This window comes from Paramormyrops kingsleyae, chromosome 16 (genome assembly GCF_048594095.1).
Source record: "Paramormyrops kingsleyae isolate MSU_618 chromosome 16, PKINGS_0.4, whole genome shotgun sequence".
Taxonomy (NCBI): Eukaryota; Metazoa; Chordata; class Actinopteri; order Osteoglossiformes; family Mormyridae; genus Paramormyrops; species Paramormyrops kingsleyae.
This window is the reverse complement of record NC_132812.1, coordinates 14,185,869-14,191,868: the sequence shown is the minus strand read 5'-3', so window position 1 is coordinate 14,191,868 and position 6,000 is coordinate 14,185,869. Positions and strand designations below refer to the sequence as shown.

General features: G+C 38.5%; 1 long non-coding RNA gene across 1 annotated transcript in view; it reads left to right on the top strand.

Moving 5' to 3' along the window:
* The first annotated feature begins 1,099 nt into the window (after nt 1-1,099).
* The window catches only part of LOC140578721 (uncharacterized), an 86,448-nt gene continuing 81,547 nt past the window's right edge, over nt 1,100-6,000 (top strand). The window contains exons 1-2 of the long non-coding RNA XR_011982991.1: nt 1,100-1,220; nt 1,445-1,528. This is a non-coding gene — a long non-coding RNA (uncharacterized lncRNA). The remainder of the gene's footprint in view (nt 1,221-1,444; nt 1,529-6,000) is intronic.

Here is a 6,000-nt window from a genome sequence, read left to right as displayed (position 1 = left end):
TCACACTTTAGGGGCAAAAAGACTGGGAGTGGGGGAAACGATGAGTAAAAAATATAGGTACAAATGTTATAATTTAATATATACAAACAAATGTTATAATTTACTTCTTTTATATTCTAAGTAATTCAAACTGAGGGAGACAAAATAACATGAAAAAAAACACTTTTTGTTCGAAGTCTTCGAACGCTGTTTACAAATGCAACCGTCAAAAAGCGCACGCAAAATACATACACTTTACCGCAACCCGGTATTTGTTTTGGCAGAGAAATTGCAACAAAATAATTTTTAGCTATTTTGCCATCAATTTGGTAGTATTTATAATGAACGATGTGACTCGAGAAGAGCTGCAAACTGATATTTTAATAAGGTGTATTAACATGGTAACAGTACAGCTACATATAATCATGAATCCGCTGATAAACAAAACAGCTTAATATGTAACGTCATCTTGCGTCAGTAGTAATTTACTGACAACCTCATTAGTGAAATGGGAACGTTACCTTCGATATACAGCTGGCTAAACTACCTTAGGTCATAACTATTAATTATGATAATCATATAACAATTAACGCTGAGCACATATAAAAAAAACAAAATAACGGCATTTACTATTTTAATGACAGGTAACGCACGAAAAGTTTTTTAAAATCTGTTATTTTATCAACATACCGCTTAAAGTACCTGGTAAGCAGTGGAAATGAATGTGACTCTATGCCTTGAGCGACAGGTTAGGAACTATTCACCGTTACCATGACCCGGAAGTTGGCAGGAAATTACTCTGCCATTTTTTTTACAATGGGCCGCCTAGGATGTCGCCACTATATCGCTCTGGGTCAGCCTTAGCATGGTCGTAACCACGCATTCTTTGTCCGGGGCCGTGTCCCTTCTAATACTGAGAAAATGCCAATCTGTTGCCCCCAATATACAGTACAGAATATGTTAAATTCTCTTCTTTTCATTAACCCTCTCAACAGATTTGCTGTTTTCCTATTTATATTCAATTAATTTCCGTTTGTTAAGGAAAAAGTGTGTGGCCCCCCCTCAGGTGTACACTTGGTTGCGCCCAGCACGTTTTTCTGTGCAGTCACGACAATCCGGCGATTTTTAAAAATTTCGTCAGTCAGTGGAGGTGAGAAATGGAAAAGGAATTAGTTAAAAAGCGGAGAAAGTAGGACATACGAGTGTTTTTTTCCCCAGACAGTAAGAAACTAGATACCCAAGTAGGTATCGTTAGCGATTTCGCGCTGTGAAGGCTTACATTTTCGCGTGGTGATCCGGGAATACGACCAGTGCTTAGCATGGAGGGACTATGTACCATCAAAATGGACTTTAAAGCAAATAAAACTGTTAATACAAGCGCTATATTCAGTATATCAAATTAAAATTAGCATCGAAGTCAGTCGTTGTTCTTTTGGTAAAAGAATGGTGTCTGGTCATAATGCAGGCAGCACAGAGGGACAGGGAGACGCATGCTGAAACCCGTGGCCAGACAGAAACAGGTACTTGCTCTGGAGATACATATAATCAGGTGAGAAATTAGAAAGTGAGCTATAATGCAGTTTAGTAGAGCACACAGATATTAAGGGATGTCACGAGAACCGATACTTCGGTACCTAGCCAATGCCAAAATTCTGAAAACTTGACGGTACCCATTGTTCTACAGTACCATAGGTACTAGGGATGCAGCTGTTCCTCACCTGATGGGAGCAGCTTACTATTGAATCACTTGTACTACGTTAGTGTAGCATCCCGGGTAAACGCCTTGCTTTTTTAAATATTACAATTAAACTACCAGTCAAAAGTTTTTGCACACCACAGGTTTTTACTGCTTTTCCATTTCTTCTTGTTAAGCATTGGAAAGTTAATTGAACAACTATAAATGAAAATGTAAGTCAGATAAAACAAGGTTCCTTTATAACATGGAAAAAGTATGTAACAGTCTATGTCTGACATCTTATTCACTGGTTGTGTGATGGCATAGTCCAGGGGTGTCAAACTCCAGTCCTGGGGGGGCAGAGCCCTGCACAGTTTTTGGTTTACCTTCATTTAACACACCTGATTCAACTGCTTGTGCTAATTACTACACAGCCCATAAGCTAAATCTTATTTGGTGGATCAGGGAAAGAGCTAAGCTACACACGGCTCCAGCCCTCCAGGACTGCAGTTTGACATCCCTGGCATAGTCAAATTCTAGGCTCTTAATCCCATAAAACAGAGCATTACTTAATGTCCCTTGTAGAAAGGATGCCTCAGATTTGATTTTCTCTACTGTTATAACTGCTAGAGGAGGTTACTTTGATGAATCAAAGATAAGACATTTTCTTGCTAATAAACTTTTAATTCACAGCTCAAATGGTGAGCATGCTGTAAATTTGTTAGCAAAGAATTTTGAGTGTATTTTCAGTAAATGTTAAGTGATTAACATGCAAATGTAGAAAATTTCAGTGCACGCAAAAACTTTTGACTGATATTGTATATGTAATGGCAGAGCAAGATACCGTGTAGTGTTTGGTTACGTTTGTTACTGGTTTTATTTCATACGTGTTTCCTATGCTGTCAGTAATACTGTAAATGTTACTTCGCGGGTTAAAAACTTGACAATGAATTTCAGTTCAGCTCAAGATAAGCCCCCCCCCCCCCACTACCTCAGTGAGGCAGATGTTGATAAATGCTTCTCCTGCTGGTTTTTCATTGCAGTTTTATGACGAGACCAGCGAGCCTAAATATTTTAATACACGTGAAATAAGTTACCTACACTATGGAAGGTGAGGACATGTAGTGACGGGGTCTACAGATATTACATTGGAGATGGTAGCAGGTACTCGCTCACTACCTGCGCTCCAACCTGCTACTGCGCGGGTGCCAGTCAGAGGTTGTCGCTGCCAGCGCCTCTCATCTATCCCTGTGTTTGTAGCTGAGCTCCACATATTTGCTGAGATTAATTATAAAAAAAAAACGATTGTGATCATATAGAAGTGACATTTTTAAGTTCACTGGAAAAATATATTTATTTTATCATTATGATTATTATTTTTTACTTTTCATAAATGCTATTTTTATTTGACTAAGTCCGGTGAGGCTCTGCTTGCCCTGACTACAAGTCCATGGTAGAACATTGGGATATGCATTTTCAGAAAGGCTTGGGGGGGGGGCTTTCATTTGGATCCTCCTGGTGTCTATAATGCATGACTATTTTTCTATGGATTAGTCTATCTACTATTTTACCAATTGGTCGATTAATTTAAACAATTCATATTCCTCCGGAAAATCAGATTGACCATCTATTTTATTTGACAACAGCAAACTGTATGTTACTGCAGGGCATTAGATAATGTAACTATACAGATGTTATTGTCCCACAGAATTCGATAAGCAGATTAGTAGTATGCCAAAAATATTAATGGATATTGTGATGCCCAAAAGTTAGTATTCTGCATAAATTTGGCTTATCTTTATGCTTATTAAATTTGGTTAGCGGAGCACCACATGCTACTGTTTTCGTAAATCAAGTAAGCAATAAGTAGTATTGTTGCAGTAAAGAAAGGGACAGCTTAATAACTACAACATCTTATAATGAGGAGATATTGTGGTTTAACTAGTTAAAAAGACAGTGAGGTGGCGGTACTTTTTGCTGATTAAAGTCCGACACGTTTTTTTTGGTAAATATAGTTTTCATTTATATTTCATTTAACAATTTTTTAAATTAGTTTCTGTTTTCCTTTCAGTTTTATTTTATGGTAATAACACTGGTCCCAGCAAGCCCGATATGCACGAACACACACACTGGTCAGTATAGAATATGCCCAGATTCTAGCCTAAACGTTTTTTTACAAACACTTATTCAATGGAGATTCTTTACAGCTTTAATAATGAATGTATTTAGCACCTACAAGTACAAAAGATATTAAAAAGCTCTCCATACTAATGGCAATTTAATAAACATGAATAGACAATGCAGTAGTTTTACCTACTCTGGCGGTCCATCATCCAGAACAACGCGTGTGTGTGTTTCCACTGGTACTCGTGCATTGCGCTAGTGCCACTATGGCAAACCATCAAAACTTTGCAGTGTAAAACCGCCTTTTTGTTTAGTGATAATTTGAACTACTCCCCCAGTCACGTAGTGATATTGAAGCGCTATAATGAAGCATTTTATAACTCATAAAATGCTTTGATTTAAAATATTGATGTCGATGCTTTTTCAGTGTCTACGTCATCGACTGCGTTGACTAATCGCGGCAGCCCCAGTCTGTACCCTGGCAATGCCCTCGATATTATTTATTCATAATCTGTCCCATTGTTTAATCTCCAGCATCTTCAGCGGAGCACCAGAAGATATGAAATATCAGGGTACTTTGGTATGGTTAGACTTGGAAGCAGCTTGCTTTAGAAAGCACTGTTTGCCTGGGTGTTGGGGGCACTTTCAATGTTTTTTTTCCCCCACCAATGACACTGCTGTGAGCTTAAAGAAGCCGTCGGCTCACTGCTGGAAACGTGGCCTGCTTTGGATGACTAGGCTGAGGTCCTCGCTTCCCGTGGTCATCAATGATCCAGTGGTGCTCTTTACAACTTTTGGTCTCTGTGCCAGCAAAATAACTGATTATTCAGGTTATAAAAACTGCTAAAATTATCCTTCAGCTGTACGCTTCAAATGGAGTGTGGTTAATGTTCTTCCACAAAGTGTCTCCATGCATCATCCAAGTAGGTGTTACATATCGGCAGATCTTTTGATTGACTGTGAGCGGGCTACTGTTACCTGTCTCATTAGCATTAACTATTCGTCTCTGATTTTTTGAGGGTTTGCATGTTCCTGTATCATTGCTAATAGGTCATTTCGTGCTACAAGCCTTGAGTAAACATAGAAATGGGTTCGGGCTGTTATCTGAGCTGGAAGTAGCTCATTATTAAGTCACATTAAGTTGTATACCTTCCATTAATTAAAAAAAATATTTGATAACGCTTTACATTAACTGCACCTTCATAATGCTTTTATTTTGCATTCATAAAACGTTCAGTACACCTTCAGAATATATTCATTAAGTATTCATAAAACATTCATAAACATGTATGTATACCTTAACATCCTAACATCCCTTAACATCTGTAATATACATTAATAACAAACATTATATACTAATAATAAACATATAATTGTATAATCATGTAATGTTTGTTATTAATGTATATTAAAGCTGTTAAGGGATGTTAGGATGTTAAGGTGTACTTGCATGCTGCTTATGAATGTTATATGAATGCATTATGAAGGTGTGCTGAATGTTCTATGAATGCATACGGAATGCATTATGAAGGTGCACTTAATGAAAAGTGTTACCAAGCATTTTAAGATTAGTCTCTGACAATCACAAATCAGGTTCATTAATATTAATGAACAGAAATTTGGTTTGAGAGGCTCCTTGATGCCTAAGGGTCTTTGGGTGCAGGTATAGCCAAAAGAGTGGTAATGTATGCAAAGAGTCAAGATCCTATGGCAAAGCTGATTTGGCTCAAGGAAGCAACGGTGCCACACGGGGAGTTTGGCGATGGGGACCAAAAGAGGCAAAACTGAATAATCCTTTTTTGATGGGAATAGAAACGACCAACAGAAGAAAAGGCAGCTGAAACTCCTGGGACTGGCATGAGAATTACTGAGGGAGAGAAAGTAAGCAGTTTGGTGGGGGGGTGATACTTACATGAGCACATGATGTGACATCCGTGTTCGAGTTACGTGGCATGTGCTGTGTACAGCAAAAATAACCCTACAAATAGTGCTTAAAATAGCAGCCCCCCCCCCACCCTTTCTGTGAGAACACGTCTCCCCCAGGCCCAGGCCTGACATGGTGAGGAGGGTCACCAGTTCAGGCAAAAAAACATGGGGTATTTTGGGGCTTGAAATGCCACAATGTTTTAAGCTTTGCTCCTTAACTACATTGTTAATCCTCCCGAGAGGTATGAAGGCTAAAGATAGCAATGTTTATTCATATGTGCCCCCCATCCATCCCC